Genomic DNA, 18,439 nt, shown 5'->3' on the forward strand with positions numbered 1-18,439 from the left:
AGGCACGTGACTGGTCAACAGTCCGAGGAGTGTAAGTGGAGATGTTACTTTGTCATACACAGTGTTCTAAATATGAAAAGATAGACCTAAGCTGTGCAGGGTCCAAGAGAAAGGAGAGCTTAGGCTGAGCTGGTTCTCAGAGGCCTTCCTGGAGGAAACCAGGCATGGGGGAGGAAGGGGAGATGGAAGAAGGGGAAAAATGGTTGGTATTTGGGTAGGAAGGGAGTGGGGGGTAAACATTCTGGAAGGGTCCAGCCTGGGTTAAGTAGAGGGGCATGTGGGTGGCAGGAAGGGCCAAGTCAGGCCTGGCCCAAGGTTGGTGGAGGCACTTAGACTGAAAGCAGGAGCAGTAGAAGGCCAGAAAGCTACAGATCAGGGAAGGACAGCAGAACAGTTCAATAGGTCAAGGGTGAAGGGCTTACAGACTGTAGACAAAATCTTGGTTCATGCTCCTTTCCCAGTGGAGAAACCAAGGCTCAGAGAAGTGCTTGGGTTCATCTCAGGTCACCCAGGAGGAGATGAAGAAGCCAGAACTGGGGGTCAGATCTCTGAGCACAGAGTTGTGCTTTAATTGCTATGTGAGCTGCCTCCCAACAACCAGTCACCCATGGACTGTGGGAAGACCCACCTTGTGGCAAGCTGCATGGTTGGGAGAGAGCTGGGGGGCCAGAGGAAGCCCAGGAGGCCTCTGTCAAGGTGAAGGAGAGTCACTGTAGAGGCTGAGGATGGACAGGCATGCTGAAGAGAGCACTGCTGGGAACATGGGATGAAGAGGAGATAGGCCTCAATGAGGCTTTCATGAAGACCCTAATGTTTTCATAATGACCTCACACACTTGCCCATATCTCCAAGTGCTTGCCCGCCTGTGCCCTGCCTCATGAGGGAGCTGTGTCCTCCAATGACTGGTACTCCAGGATTAATAGTATGTTTCTTTGCTGATGGGATTAATCGGAAGAGAGGGACATTTTTGGTGTAAGAGAGAAAGAATTACAGTGTCTTTTTCTTAAGAGTAAGAAAAGTAGCCCAGAAGGTGCTAGCAGCAATTCTCCCATTATGGGCCATTATGCCTTGTGGTGTGGAGGCTGTTTGGCTAGAATCAACCATATTCCTAAGCCAGTTGCTAAAGAGGGTGGTTGGGTTACCTATACACTCTATCCCTGGAACTAGGGAGTAGGTCAGCTTCCCTTGAACCACAGGGGACTGGATGGTGGATATCTGAATGAGTCCTAATCAGGAAGGGTAAGATGGATACAAAGAAGGCAGCTGTCAGTGTCCACTGGGGTCTATTTCCCTGGCTACCAATACCCCCCACACCTATGCCTTCAAAAACACTCATGTACTCACGGGAAAACTCCCCAAAAGGAGTCAAGGCTGAGATCTCACCTCCCATACTCTGTGGCAGGACTTCAGGATCAGGACCTGAATCCAATTAGTTTTAAATGCAATGTCTTCTTGTGCAGTCACCTATGGCTGAAATACTTGCAATTCAGCCCCAGAACACCGGATGTGCAATGGTAGAGTAAGAACAGGATGGTTATTAAGAACAAAAACTACCTGTTGGTGAAGGGGAGTATTGGAATGTGTTCACAGCTGTCATGGACCTACAGTGCACACAAGACTAGAGAAGCATGGTATGGCTCCTGTTCCAGGGCCAGCCACTGAGCAGCCCCTGCAGTGCCCCCTGTGCATCTCTATGGCCATTAACTTCTGTGAAGTCCAGGATCCAGGCTCTGGGGGGCTCCATCAGCATGCTGCAATGCTGTTCACTCCCTACTGGTTTGGATATTGCATAGGGCAGAAGTGGTCACAGGCTGTGGTTAACCAGCTTAACCTCTCATTTATTTGCTTTGGGCTATTCTCACAGTCAGAGGTCTTACTGGTTTTAATCTTTGAGTGTGGGAGTGTCTACCTCTTCCTGACAAGCCATTGTCCTTGGGTCAGTACTTTTCAAACTCGAGCTTGTATCACAATTGTCTGGAGGGCTTACTAGAACACAGAGTACTGGGTCCTCACCCCCAGGATTTGAATCTAGTAGGTCTGGAGTAGGAGCCTGAGAATTTGTATTTCTAATACATTTCCTGGAGCTGCTGATGATGCTGATCTAGGGACACACTTTGAGAACCAAGTTGGATCTACTTTAAAAGCTTCTACCTTCATCTTGGCTTCTATGTTTTGTGTGTGTATGGGTGTGTGTGTGTGTCTCCTCTACCCTGCTGTTGCATCTCAGAGACCGCTCTCTAGTGAAAGTTCCTGTAGTCAATCTGGAAATGCTCACTGGGGGTATATGGAGGGGCAAGGCACAGGGTGGCCTTTGCCCCAGCTTTGTCTCCAGCTCATAAGCCTTCCTCCATTTCCACTTGAGCCCCCCAAAAATCAGCTTTCCTAGTCCTGCAGGCTTCAAATTAGAGAACTCTGGTCCCATGCCGCCCCTGGGACATCTGGTTTCCTCAGGGATGTCAGGCAGAGGTGATGACCAACCTTAGGTGAATCCCCCACTCAGAGACTGCTGCAAGGAAGGGCTTGGCCTCTCCCTGCTATCTCCTGCCCAGGAGAGAGAGAAACAGCTTCCTATTCCTGAGGGGAGAAAGAAGGCCTTTCCACGTGGTTCATAAAGAGGCTCTTATCTCTTCTGCAGAATTTATCTCACTTAGTCTCCTCAAGGACTAGTATAAGTGTGGAATTCGGCTCCTGCTTTACAGAGAGGCAAACTGAAGTTCCAAGCAGCCATAAAACTTGTCCAGGGACATTCAGCTAGGCAGTGGCAAGCTGGGATTTGAGAGCAGCCAGGTTTATTTTTAAACTGCTCTTAATTACCATTCCTTTCCAACTTTTAGTCTTGTTCAATTGGGACTATTTGGTTTTCAGAATAAGAAACCAAGTCCAACTAGCTTCCCCACAAATGTAAGAGTTGAGGGGTGCTCCACAGAGCCATGGGGCAGGAATGTGCCCAAGCCTGGGTAATGTCTGGAACTAAGTCTTGATGTGGTCAGGCTTTAGGGGTACCCTGGCCCTGAGGCTCATGGTCCTTCTCCTTCTGTCTCTCTCCCCCACATATATTGGCCCTCTCTTCTCCTCCAGACATAGAAAAACATGGCTGCTCAGCCCATGCTAAGCCCTAGGATTCTTCTTCTAGGAATACCCCTCTTGGGAACCAAGTAGAAGGGCCAAGCTGGGTAGGCTAAATATTTGTGTGAGAGAATTCTGGGACCACTCTGCCTGGATTTCAAGCTTGGGCTGCAATTTACTAGTGTACCACTTTGGCATGTTACCTCACTTCTCCAACAAAATGATGAGAACAGTAACACTCACTCACATGGTCAGTGTGAGGAATAAGTAAGTTACTACATGCAGAATGCTTAGAACAGAACCTGGCATATGGCAAGTATTCAAATAGTATTAATGAATCTTCTTCCACTTCTTGCCATTGCTGTTGCTCTCTCTGAATTCCAATGAGAGTTTCTGGGAACCAGACTTTGGCCCAGTTTATGTTGGCCTGTATATTTGGTATAGTTGGTCCAATCAGCTGTGTGAAAGCCTGTGTTCCAGTGCCACTCATGAGGAAGGGGTGGGGGTAGGGGTGAGGGGGAAGGGGTGAGGGAAACAGGTAGACCTCTGGAAAGGCAGGGGTGTGTTGATGGGCAATCCCAAAGGTGACTGTCAGATCTAGGGTGACTAATCATCCCTATTTGCCTAGAACTGAGTGGTTTCCCAGGAAATGAGACTTTCAGCGCTAAAATTAAGAAGATCCCAGTCAAACCAGGAAGGTTGGTCATCCCATAAAATCAGAACTGACTTAGTGATTCCCAGGTATGGACAATGTACCAGCATAACATATGTTAATACTTTTCTTAAAGCCTTGGAGGGAGAGTGAACAGATAGGTGAAGCGGTTTTGGAAATATTTTGTGATTTGTCTTGGGCTGCTCCAAAAGTTTTCTTCTATAATCCCTCTCTACTTTCACTTTTCAGCCCTGACTATTGCTGGCTACTGATGTCCCTAAGATGCTACAGGGCTTCCAGTTTCTTAGGTGTTGCTCAATATCATAGCCATTACTAAGAAGGTATTTCCCACATCCCAAGCCTCTCCTTCCTTTGACCTGCCATGGCACATGAAACGCAATTATTTCCTCCTTTGGCTTAATGCACTCAGACTGAATTAAAATTCAAGTGTTTTTATAGAAGACAGAGTCCATTGAACTGTTATGGCTCATTAGAGTCTTAGCCTGGATAACTTCATTGCATTAGTCAGTCCCTGAAGCAGTGCCCCAGCCTGGGACACAGTAACTTGTGCTCAGAGGAGAGAAAGGAAGATGGAGTGTGAGGATGCACCAGGGTAGAAGAAGAGGACCTTGGCCATACGGAGGCAAGAGTGAACCCTGTGGAGGCAAGCTACTTTCTTCCCAAGTCAGTTGTCTAGTCTGTGCTGAATTGGAGGTGCTTCCTTTTCTTCTACCCTGTGGAAACTGGCTCAGAATTGTGGGCAACTTTTCAAAGGGCTAGAGAGAAAAATATAAGCCTGAGAATAGTTTGGGTCCCAGAGGTTGGTTTGGATATTCTGAATAGGTCTCTAAGAAAAACTGGCTTTTGGGATCTTATTTTCTGAGCCTCATTCTTTTCCCCAATGTCAGTACATGGTGCTTGGGGGTGGGGGGCACTGGGACATTAAGAAAGGAATTATATAAATATTCACTAACCCACTGTTGGAACAGAATTTAGGCAAATTCACACTGTGAAAATAAGCTTATAAGATTAAATAAGGAAAAAAGAGGAATCAAATTTCTTTTTTTTCTTTTTTTATTGTTCTAAGTCTGTATGTTACTTAGACTCTCTTTTTTAAATTTTATTTTATATATTTTTATTTTTTTATAAACATATAATGTATTTTTATCCCCAGGGGTACAGGTCTGTGAACCGCCAGGTTTACACACTTCACAGCACTCACCATAGCACATACCCTCCCCAATGTCCATAACCTCACCCACCTCTCCCGACCCCCCTTCCTCCAGCAACCCTCAGTTTGTTTTGTGAGATTCAGAGTCACTTATAATTTGTCTTCCTCCCAATCCCATCTTGATTCATTTATTCTTCTCCTACCCCCCTAACCCCCCATGTTGCATCTCCACTTCCTCATATCAGGGAGATCATATGATAGTTGTCTTTCTCCGACTGACTTATTTCACTAAGCATGATACCCTCTAGTTCCATCCACGTCATCGCAAATGGCAAGATTTCATTTCCTTTGATGGCTGCATAGTATTCCATTGTGTATATATACCACATCTTCTTTATCCATTCATCTGTTAATGGACATCTAGGTTCTTTCCATATTTTGGCTATTGTAGACATTGCTGCTATAAACATTCGGGTGCACGTGCCCCTTCGGATCACTACATTTGTATCCAGTAGTGCAATTGCTGGGTCATAGGGTAGTTCTATTTTCAACTTTTTGAGGAACCTTCATGCTGTTTTCCAGAGTGGTTGCACCAGCTTGCATTCCCAACAGTGTAGGAGGGTTCCCCTTTCTCCGCATCCTCGCCAGCATCTGTCATTTCCTGACTTGTTAATTTTAGCCATTCTGACTGGTGTGAGGTGATATCTAATTGTGGTTTTGATTTGTATTTCCCTGATGCCAAGTGATGTGGAGCACTTTTTCATGTTTCTGTTGGCCATCTGAATGTCTTCTTTGCAGAAATGTCTGTTCATGTCTTCTGCCCATTTCTTGATTGGTTTATTTGTTCTTTGGGTGTTGAGTTTGATAAGTTCTTTATAGATTTTGGACACTAGCCCTTTATCTGATATGTCGTTTGCATATGTCTTCTCCCATTCTGTCAGTTGTCTTTTGGTTCTGTTGACTGTTTCCTTTGCTGTGCAAAAACTTTTGATCTTGATGAAATCCCAATAGTTCATTTTTTCCCTTGCTTCTGTTGCCTTTGGCGATGTTCCTAGGAAGACATTGCTGCGGCTGAGGTCGAAGAGGTTGCTGCCTGTGTTCTCCTCAAGGATTTTGATGGATTCCTTCCTCACATTGAGGTCCTTCATCCATTTTGAGTCTATTTTCATGTGTGGTGTAAGGAAATGGTCCAATTTCATTTTTCTGCATGTGGCCGTCCAATTTTCCCAATGCCATTCATTGAAGAGGCTGTCTTTTTTCCATTGGACATTCTTTCCTGCTTTGTCGAAGATTATTTGACCATAGAGTTGAGGGCCTATTGCTGGGCTCTTTATTCTGTTCCATTGATCTATGTGTCTGTTTTTGGGCCAGTACCATGCTGTCTTGATAATGACAGCTTTGTAATTGTGATGTCACTAACTTTGGCTTTCTTTTTCAATATTCCTTTGGCTATTCGAGGTCTTTCTGGTTCCATATACATTTTAGGATTATTTGTTCCATTTCTTTGAAAAAAATGAGTGGGATTTTGATAGGGATTGCATTAAATGTGTAGATTGCTTTAGGTAGCATAGACATTTTCACAATATTTATTCTTCCAATCCAGGAGCATGGAACATTTTTCCATTTCTTTGTGTCTTCCTCAATTTCTCTCATGAGTACTTTATAGTTTTCTGCGTATAGATTCTTAGCCTCTTTGGTTAGGTTTATTCCTAGGTATCTTATAATTTTGGGTGTAATTGTAAATGGGATTGACTCCTTAATTTCTCTTTCTTCTGTCTTGTTGTTGGTGTAGAGAAATGCAACTGATTTCTGTGCATTGATTTTATATCTTGACACTTTACTAAATTCTTATACAAGTTCTAGCAGTTTTGGAGTGGAGTCTTTTGGGTTTTCCACATATAGTATCATATCATCTGTGAAGAGTGATAGTTTGACTTCTTCTTTGCCAATTTGGATGCCTTTAATTCCTTTTTGTTGTCTGATTGCTGAGGCTAGGACTTCTAGTACTATGTTGAATAGCAGTGGTGATAATGGACATCCCTGCCGTGTTCCTGACCTTAGCGGAAATGCTTTCAGTTTTTCTCCATTGAGAATGATATTTGTGGTGGGTTTTTCATAGATGGCTTTGATAATATTGAGGTATGTGCCCTCTATCCCTACACTTTGAAGAGTTTTGATCAGGAAGGGATGTTGTACTTTGTCAAATGCCTTTTCAGCATCTATTGAGAGTATCCTATGGTTCTTGTTCTTTCTTTTATTAATGTGTTGTATCACATTGATTGATTTGCGGATGTTGAACCAAACTTGCAGCCCTGGAATAAATCCCACTTGGTCGTGGAGAATAATCCTTTTCATGTACTGTTGGATCCTATTGGCTAGTATTTTTATGAGAATTTTTGCATCTGTGTTCATTAAGGATATTGGTCTGTAATTCTCTTTTTTGATGGGATCCTTGTCTGGTTTTGGGATCAAGGTGATGCTGGCGTCATAAAATGAGTTTGGAAGTTTCCCTTCCATTTCTATTTTTTGGAACAGTTTCAGGAGAATAGGGATTAGTTCTTCTTTAAATGTTTGGTAGAATTCCCCTGGGAGCTGTCTGGCCCTGGGCTTTTGTTTGTTTGGAGATTTTTGATGACTGTTTCAATCTCCTTACTGGTTATGGGTCTGTTCAGGCTTTCTATTTCTTCCTGGTTCAGTTGTGGTAGTTTATATGTCTCTAGAAATGTATCCATTTCTTCCAGATTGTCAAATTTTTTGGCGTAGAGTTGCTCATAGTATGTTCTTATAATTGTTTGTATTTCTTTGGTGTTGGTTGTGATCTCTCCTCTTTCATTCATGATTTTATTTATTTGGGTCCTTTCTCTTTTCTTTTTGATAAGTCTGGCCAGGGGTTTGTCAATCTTATTAATTCTTTCAAAGAACCAGCTCCTCGTTTTGTTGATTTGTTCTATTGTTTTTTTGGCTTCTATTTCATTGATTTCTGCTCTGATCTTTATGATTTCTCTTCTCCTGTTGGGTTTAGGCTTTCTTTCTTGTTCTTTCTCCAGCTCCTTTAGGTGTAGGGTTAGTTTGTGTATTTGAGACCTATCTTGTTTCTTGAGAAAGGCTTGTATCGCTATATATTTTCCTCTCAGTACTGCCTTTGCTGTGTCCCAAACATTTTGAACAGTTGTGTTTTCATTATCATTCGTTTCCATGAATTTTTTCAATTCTTCTTTAATTTCCTGGTTGACCCATTCATTCTTTGGAAGGTTGCTGTTTAGTGTCCACGTATTTGGGTTCTTTCCAAATTTCCTCTTGTGATTGAGTTCTAGTTTCAGAGCATTGTGGTCTGAAAATATGCAGGGAATGATCCCAATCTTTTGATACCAGTTGAGACCTGATTTATGACCCAGGATGTGATCTATTCTGGAGAATGTTCCATGTGCACTAGAGAAGAATGTGTACTCTGTTGCTTTGGGATGGAATGTTCTGAATATATCTGTGATGTCCATCTGGTCCAGTGTGTCATTTAAGGCCTGTATTTCCTTGTTGATCTTTTGCTTGGATGATCTGTCCATTTCAGTGAGGGGAGTGTTAAAGTCCCCTACTATTATTGTATTATTGTTGATGTGTTTCTTTGATTTTGTTATTAATTGGTTTATATAGTTGGTTGCTCCCATGTTAGGGGCACAGATATTTAAAATTGTTAGGTCTTCTTGTTGGACAGACCCTTTGAGTATGATATAGTGTCCTTCCTCATCTCTTATTATAGTCTTTGGCTTAAAATCGAATTGATCTGATATAAGGATTGCCACCCCAGCTTTCTTCTGATGTCCATTAGCATGGTAAGTTATTTTCCACCCCCTCACTTTAAATCTGGAGGTGTCTTTGGGTCTAAAATGAGTTTCTTGTAGGCAACATATTGATGGGTTTTGTTTTTTTATCCATTCTGATACCCTGTGTCTTTTGATTGTGGCATTTAGGCCATTGACATTCAGGGTAACTATTGAGAGATATGAATTTAGTGCCAATGTATTGCCTGTAAGGTGACTGTTACTGTATATTGTCTCTGTTCCTTTCTGATCTACTACTTTTAGGGTCTCTCTTTGCTTAGAGGACCCCTTTCAATATTTCCTATAGAGCTGGTTTGGTGTTTGCAAATTCTTTCAGTTTTTGTTTGTCCTGGAAGCTCTTTATCTCTCCTTCTATTTTCAAGGATAGCCTAGCTGGATATAGTATTCTTGGCTGCATGTTTTTCTCATTTAGTGCTCTGAATATATCATGCCAGTTCTTTCTGGTCTGCCAGGTCTCTGTGGATAAGTCCGCTGCCAATCTAATATTTTTACCATTGTATGTTACAGACTTCTTTTCCCGGGCTGCTTTCAGGATTTTCTCTTTGCCTTAAGACTTGTGAATTTTACTATTAGGTGATGGGGTGTGGACCTATTCTTGTTGATTTTGAGGAGGGTTCTCTGCAACTCCTGGATTTTGATGCCATATTAGGGAAATTCTTTCCAATAATTCTTTCCAATATACCTTCTGCTCCCCTCTCTCTTTCTTCTTCTTCTGGAATCCCAATTATTCTAATGTTGTTTTGTCTTATGGTGTCACTTATATCTCAAATTCTCCCCTCATGGTCCAGTAGCTGTTTGTCCCTCTTTTGTTCAGCTTCTTTATTCTCTGTCATTTGGTCTTCTATGTCACTAATTCTTTCTTCTGCCTCATTTATCCTAGCAGTAAGAGCCTCCATTTTTGATTGCACCTCATTAATAGCTTTTTTGATTTCAACTTGGTTAAATTTTAGTTCTTTTATTTCTCCAGAAAGGGCTTTTATCTCTCCAGAGAGGGTTTCTCTAATATCTTCCAAGCCTTTTTTGAGCCTGGCTAGAACCTTGAGAATCATCATTCTGAACTCTAGATCTGACATATTACCAATGTCTGTATTGATTAGGTCCCTAGCCTTCGGTACTGCCTCTTGTTCTTTTTTTTTTTTTTTGTGGTGAGTTTTTCCCGCCTTGTCATTTTGTCCAGATAAGAGTATATGAAGGAGCAAATAAAATACTGAAAGGGTGGTAAAGACCCCAGGAAAATGCACTTTAACCAAATCAGAAGTGACCCCAGATCATGGGGGCGAGAAAGGGGATAAAAAGAAGTTCAGAAAAAAAAAAGTAAAAAAGAAAACAAATAAAGAAAAAAATATATATGTTAGATAAACTTGTTAAAAAATGTTGAAAATGAAAAGGGTAAAAGTTAAAAAAAATTAGTAGAAGAGAAAAAATAAAATTTAAAAAAAAATTAAATTAACCGCAAGACTAAAGAATCATGGGGAGAAAGCCATAAGTTCCGTGCTTTCCTTTCTCTTCCTCTGGAATTCTGCTGCTGTCCTTGTAGGTGAACTTGGTCTTGGCTGGATTTCTTGTTGATCTTCTGGGGGAGGGGCCTGTTGTAGTGATTCTCAAGTGTCTTTGCCCAAGGCAGAATTGCTCCGCCCTTACCAGGGGCCGGGCTAAGTAATCCTCTCGGTTTTGCTTTCAGGAGCTTTTTTTCCCTGAACACTTTCCGTAGAGTTCCACAGGACAGGAATGAAAATGGCAGCCTCCCAGTCTCCAGCCTGGAGGAGCCGAGAGCTTGGGGCCCCACTCCTCAGTGTGCCCTCAGAGAAAAGAGCCCAATCACTCCCATCTCCCTGACCTCTGGCCGCGCTCTGATCTCACCCAGACTGCGACCTGTTCAAGGTAACCCTGAGCTGAGAGCTCACTCCTTGGCTCTGTCTCTGTAGCCAGCTTCTCCTGTCCAATACCCGCGAGCTCTGCGACACTTAGACACCCTGATCCTTCTGTGACCCTGCGGGACCTAGGGCCACAATGGCCCTGCATGGGCTTCACCCTGGTTTAGCCTCTGGAGTGATGTCCCTCAGTGGAGCAGACTTGTAAAAGTCCTGATTTTGTGCTCCATTGCTCCGCCGCTTGCTGGGAGCCGGCCCCTCTCCCCGCAATCTATCTTCCCGCCACTTTGGATTCACTTCTCTGCTGGTCCTACCTTTCAGAAAGTGGTTGATTTTCTGTTTCTAGAATTGCTGTTCTTCTCCTCAATCTCCTGTTGGATTTGTAGGTGTTTGCAATGATTTGATAAGCTATCTAGCTGATCTCCTGCTACCTGATGTCGTCTCAGCCTGCTACTTCTCCTCCATCTTGACTCCTCTTGGGGAATTAAATTTCTAAATGACTAAAATCAGAAATGAAAATAGGATTGTTACTACCAAGGATTGTAAGAGAGTGCTATGAATAATGGTAAGCCAAAATATTGGATAACCTGTGTGAAATGGATAGATTCCTTGAAACACAGAACTTATGAAGATAGAATTATGTAGAAATAGAACATCTGAGTAGACCTATAGCTCATAAGGACATTATATAAGTAACCAGAAGCCTCCTAACAAAGAGAACACTTGGATCTGATGGTTTTATTGGTGAATTCAACCAAACATTTAATGAAGAACTGATACCAACCCCTCCCAAACTTTCCCAAAAAATTGTAAAGGAGAAAGCACTTCCTAATTTATTTTGAGGCCAGCATTTCTTTGATGACAAAGTTGACAAAGGCACAATGAATAAAGAAAACCACAGACCAATATCTCTGTGATTATTGATGCAAAAATCCTCAAGAAAATACTAGCAAATTGAATTTAGCTGCATATTGAAAGAAATATCCACCAAGATCAAATGGGATTTATGCCTGTAATGCAAGGATGTTTCAACAGATTAACTTGATCAATGTAATATACCACATTAGTAGAATAAGGAAAGAAAAACATATGACCACCTCAATTGATGCAGAAAAAGTGTTTGACAAAATCCAATATTCTCTCATGTTAAAACACTAAAAAACCCTCTAGGAATGGAAAGAAACTGTCTCAACATAATAAAACCCATATATGAAAACCCCTTAGCTCTTACTCAATGGTGAAAGACAGAAAGCTTTTCCTCAAAGAACAGGAATAAGGGTATCATCTCTTTTATTCAACATACTACTGAAAGTTCTAGCCAGAACAATTAGGCAAGAAGAAGAAATAAAGGACATGGAAAGGAAGAAGTAAAATTATTTCTGTTCCCAGATTATATGGTTTTATAGTGGAAAATTTTAAAGATTTTACTTAAAATTATTAGAATGAATAAACAAATGCAACAAAGTAAGAGGATACAAAATCAACATGCTGAAGTCAGTTGCATTCTTATACACCAACAATGAACAATTTTTTTTTAAGATTTTATTTATTTATTTGACAGGCCGAGATCACAAGTAGGCAGAGAGGCAGGCAGAGAGAGAGGGGGAAGCAGGCTCCCTGCTGAGCAGAGATCCCAATGTGGGGCTCGATCCCAGGACCCTGGGATCATGACCTGAGCCAAAGGCAGAGGCTTTAACTCACTGAGCCACCCAGGCCCCCAACAATGAACAATTCTAAAAGGAATTTAAGACAGTTCCATTTATAGTAGCATCAAAAAGAATAAAATACACAGGAATTAACAGGGAGCTGAAAAACTTGTACAATATAAATTACAAAACATCACTGAAAGAAATTAAAGAAGACATAAGTAAATGGAAAGTCATCCTATGTTCATGGATTGGAAGACTTAATATCACTAAGCTGTCAATACTTTCCAAAGTAATCTATAGAACTGACACAATCTTTATCAAAATCTCTATGATATTTTTGGCAGAAATTAAAAAATGCATCTTAAAATTCAAATGGAATCTCAAGGTACCATGAATAGCCAAAACAAACTTGAAAAGAGGAACAGAATTGGAGTACTCAAACTTTTTGATTTCAAAACCTAATACAAAGCTGCAATAATGAAAACTGTATGGTACTGGCATAAAAGACAGACACATAGACCAAAAGAATAGAAGAGAGAACTCAGAAATAAACACTTGAATATGATCGAATGATTTTTGACAATGGTGTCAACAAATGATGGTGGGTAAACTTGATGTCCACATGCTGAAGAATGAGGTTTGCCCCTTACCTTACACCATATACAAAAATTAACAAAAAAATTAGATCAAAGACCTAAATGTAAGGGCTAAAGCTATAAAACTGTCAGAAGAAAACATAGGGTAAAATCTTCGTGACATTGAATTAGCGATGATTTCTTGGATATGACACCAAAGGATAGGCAACAAAACAAAACAAAACAAAACAAAACAAAAAATAGATGAATTGGACTTCATCAAAATAAAAAACTTTTGTGTATCAAAGGACATTGTCAATAGAATAAAAAGGCAACATACAGAATGGCAGAAAATACTTGTAAATCATATTTATTTCTTTTTTTTATATAAACACATATGAAAATCCCTTAACATACACAAATACCCTAAAGTGTGTGTGTGTGTTTACACAATTCATAGTGCTCACCATAGCACATTCCCTCCCCAGTGTCCTTCACCCAGCCACCCCATCTTTTCCACCCCTCTCTACTCCAGCAACCGTCAGTTTGTTTCCTGAGATTAAGAGTCTCTTATGGTTTGTCTCCCTCTCTGCTTTCGTCCTGTTTCATTTTTTCCTCTCTTCACCCATGATCCTCTGCCTTGTTTCTTAAATACCACATATCAGTGAGATCATATGATTGTAAATTACATTTCTAATAAGAGATTACCATCCAGAATATATAGAGAACTCCTACAACTCAACAACAAAAAGACAAACAAACCAATTAAATAAAGGGCAAAGGACTTGAATAAACATTTCACCAAGGAAGATATACAAATGGCCAATAAGCACATGAAAAGATGCTCAACATCACCAATCATTACAGAAATGCAAGCATTATTTTAAATGAGATTTACATTTTCTTATGTGTAGATGAGAAATTCCATGGACTTAAAGATTTTATTTTAGTTTATTTTTTATTTTCAAAGATTTTTATTTAAGAGAGAAAGAGAGCGAGCAGGGAGAGGCAGAGGAAGAGGGAGAAGCAGATTCCTGGCTGAGCAGGGAGTCAGACATGGGGCTCAAACCCAGGACCCTTGGATCATGACCCGAACTGAAGGCAGATCCTTAACCAACTGAGCTGCCCAGGTATACCTTAAAGATTTTGTTTTAAAAAAATTATCTATGTAAGCAAGAGAAGAGGAAAGTAGAAATGGTCATTTTCTGCTTTAATTATAAAATATGCCAAATATTTATCATTTAGAAAAAAGGACATTGAATATTTAAATATTATTACCAAGGCAAATAAATTATTAAAAAAGAAAAGGGATCATAATTACATATTTAAGAGTCAAAATTAATTTCATAGGCCATAGTGATAATATCTGAAGTCCAGATATATATTTTGTTAAAAAGAAGAAAAGTAAGGATATTTAATAATACTTTTCTGCACCTATTGGGAAAGAGGCAAAATTTGCTTCTTGTCTAGTTCAGATTTTTTTTCATCAGCATTTTATAAGATCCTATCATTCTAAGGCTAAGTACTAGAACTCCTTTAGTTAGAACAGAGAAGGGAAAGACAGATAGGGCAGGGACCCAAAACTTGCAAAATGGGAAAGAAATGTAGACAAGATAATTACATAAATGACATTATACTGTACATCTATAATCACTTGAAATTTTAGCTGAAACTGGTGAATTCATAGACTGATTTAGAGAACTGCCATCTTTTTGAGAGTCTTGTCATACACAAATGTGCTTTCTCTCTCCATTCATTTTAACCTTTCTCTCTTAATAGTTTTTGAAATTCTTACCTGTAAAGGCCTTGCACATGTTTTGTTACATTAATTTCCAGGTACCTGACTGCTTTGTTGCTAAGGTAAAATCTGTCCTTTTAGAATTTCATGTTCTAATTGATTGCTGCTGTTGGGTGGGAGAGCTTGGGTGACCTGCTGAATGCTCTAATTTGTTATAATATTTGTTCTGTCAGTCTCTTTGAGACATCTGCAAATCATCATGGGCAAATTGTGATTTAAAAAAAAAAGTTCCTTTGTAATCCTTACATTTATTCTTCTTATGTTATTTTGAAAGCCAGGAGCTCCAGGACAAGGAGAAAAAGAAATGATGGGAGCATTTTGTCCACAGATGCAATAACCAGTCAGATTTGTCTTGTTCCAGGCCTTGAAAGGGATGGTCTACTGCTGCACTATTGACATTTGCTGCTACAGGTTTTTGAAATGCACTTTACCATGTTAAGGAAATTTGTTTTTATTTCTAGTTTACTATGGAATTTTTTCTCAAATCACTAAAGAGTGTCAAATTTTCTAAGATGATTTTTCTGCATTTGCTGACAATATTTTTCTGTTTTCCTCCTTTATCATGTATGGGCACACACATAGGTGTATGTCTGAATTTGAATGTTTATAATAATTATTCCTGGATTGATTTTTTTTTCTTGCATTTTTCTCTGATGTTCAAAGGTAAGATTGGCTATAATTTTCCTTTCTTATACTGTTTTCCTGCCTTGTATTCAAGATTTTGCTAGTCTATAAAATGAACCTAACAGAACTCACTAGTAAAACTTTCTGGACTCAGTTTGTTCTATGGACTGAATTTTATTTTTGTTTTATTTTAATTAACATATAATGTATTATTTGCCCCAGGGTACAGGTCTGTGAATCATCAGGCTTACACATTTCATAGCACTCACCATAGCACATACCATCCCCAATGTCCATAACCTAGCCACTCTATCCCTAGCCCCCTCCCCCAGCAACCCTGTTTGTTTCATGAGATTAAGGGTCTTTTATGGTTTGTCTCCCTCCCAATCACATCTTCTTTCATTTTTTCCCTCCCTACCCTACATGACCCCCCGCCCTGTGTCTCAAAATTCCTCATATCAGAGAGATCATATGGTAATTGTCTTTCTCTGATTGACTTATTTCACTTAGCATAATACCCTCTAGTTCCATCCACATTGTTGTAAATGGAAGATTTCATTTTTTGATGGCTGCATGGTATTTCACTGTGTGTGTGTGTGTGTGTGTGTGTGTATAATCTCACATATTCTTTATCTACTCATCTGTTGATGAACGTCTAGTTTTTTCCATAGTTTGACTATTGTGGACATTGCTGCTATAAACATTTAGGTGCATGTGCCCCTTCAGATCACCACATTTGTATCCTTAGGGTAAATACCCAGTAGTGCGATTGCTGGGCCATAGTGTAGCTCTATTTTAGACTTTTTTTTTGAAGAACCTCCATACTGTTTTCCAGAGTGGTTGCACCAGCTTGCATTCCTACCAACAGTGTAGGAGGGTTCCCCTTTCTTCGCATCCTCACCAACATCTCTCTTTTCCTGATTTGTTAATTTTAGCCACTCTGACTGGTGTGAAGTGGTATCTCTTTGTGGTTTTGATTTGTATTTCCCTGATGCTGAGTGATATTGAGCACTTTTTCACGTGTCTGTTGGCCATTTGTACATCTTCTTTGCAGAAATATCTGCTCATGTCTTCTGCTCATTTCTTGATTGGATTATTTGTTCTTTGGGTGTTGAGTTTGATAAGTTCTTTATAGATTTTGGATACTAGCCCCTTATCTGATATGTCATTTGCAAATATCTTCTCCCATTCTGTCTGTTGTCTTTTGGTTTTGTTGACTGCTTCCTTTGCTGTGCAAAAACTTTTGATCTTGATGAAATCCCAGTAGTTCATTTTTGCCCGTACTTCCCTTACCTTTGGTGATGTTTCTAGGAAGAAGTTGCTGTGGATGAGGTCAAAGAGGTTGCTGCCTGTGTTCTCCTCAAGGATTTTGATAGATTCCTTTCTCACATTGAGGTCTTTCATCCATTTTGAGTCTATTTTTGTGTGTGGTGTAAGGAAATGGCAGTTTCATTCTTCTGCTTGTAGTTGTCCAATTTTCCCAACATCATTTGTTGAAGAGACTGTCTTTTTTCCATTGGACATTCTTTCCTGCTTTGTTGAAGATTTGTTGACCAGAGTTGAGGATCAATTTCTAGGCTCTCTATTCTGTTCCATTGATATATGTGTCTGTTTTTGTGCCAGTACCATACTGTCTTGACGATTTCAGCTTTGTAATAGAGCTTGAAGTCTGGAATTGTGATGCCACCAACTTTGGCTTTCTTTTTCAATGTTCTTCTGGCTATTCGAGGTCTTTTCTGATTCCGTATAAATTTTAGGGTAATGTGTTCCATTTCTTTGAAAAAACTGATGGTATTTTGTTGGGGATTGGGTTAAATGTGTAGACTGCTTTCGGTAGCATAGAAATTTTCACAATATTTGTTCTTCCAATCCATGAACATGGAACATTTTTCTGTTTCTTTGTGTCTTTCTCAATTTCTTTCATGAGTACTTTATAGTTTCTGAGTATAGATTCTTTGCCTCTTTGGTTAGGTTTATTCCTAGGTATCTTATGGTTTTGGGTGCAATTGTAAGTGGAGTCAAGTCCTTATTTTCTCTTTCTTCTGTCTTGCTGTTGGTGTATAGAAATGCAACTGATTTCTGAGCATTGATTTTATATCCTGACACTTTACTGAATTCCTGTATCTGTTCTAGCAGTTTTGGAGTGGAGTCTTTGGGTTTTCCACATAAAGTATCATACCATCTGAAAGAGTGAGGGTTTGACTTCTTTGGCAATTCACATGCCTTTTATTTCTTTTTGTTGTCTGATTGCTGAGGCTAGGACTTCTAGTACTATGTTGTATAACAGTGGTGATAGTAGACATCCCTGCTGTGTTCCTGACCTTCGGGGAAAAGCTTTTAGTTTTCCCCCATTGAGAATGATATTTGCGGTGGGATTTTCATAGATGGCTTTTATGATATTGAAGTATGTACCTTCTATGTCTACACTGTGAGGAGTTTTGATCAGGAAGGGATGCTGTACTTTGTCAAATGCTTTTTCAGCATCTATTGAGAGTATCATATGGTTCCTGTTCTTTCTTTTATTAATGTATCATATCACATTGATTGATCTGTGGATGTTGTACCAACCTTGCAGCCCAGGGATAAATTTCACTTGGTTGTGGTGAATAAGCCTTTTAATGTACTGTTGGATCCTATTGGCTAATATTTGGTGAGAATTTTTACAGCCATGTTCATCAAGGATTTTGGTCTCAAAAATTCTTTTTGATGGTGTCTTTGTCTGGTTTTGGGATCAAGGTAATGCTGGCCTTATAAAATGAGTTTGGAAGTTTCCCTTCCATTTCTATTTTTTGGAACAGTTTCAGGAGAATAGGTATTAACTCTTCTTTAAATGTTTGGTAGAATCCCCCTGGGAAGCCGTCTGGCCCTGGGCTCTTGTTTGTTGGGAGATGTTTGATGTCTGCTTCAATCTCCTTACTGGTTATGGGTCTGTTCAGGTTTTCCATGTCTTCCTGGTTCAGTTGTGGTAGTTTATACATCTCTAGGAATGCATCCATTTCTTCCAGATTGTCAAATTTGCTGGTGTAGAGTTGCTCATAATATGTTCTTATAATTGTTTGTATTTCTTTGGTGTTAGTTGTGATCTCTCCTCTTTCATTCATGATTTTATTAATTTGGGTCCTTTCTCTTTTCTTTTTGATAAGTCTGGCCAGGGGTTTATCAATCTTATTAATTCTTTCAAAGAACCAGTTCCTAGT

This window comes from Martes martes (genome assembly GCF_963455335.1).
Source record: "Martes martes genome assembly, chromosome: 3".
NCBI lineage: Eukaryota > Metazoa > Chordata > Mammalia > Carnivora > Mustelidae > Martes > Martes martes.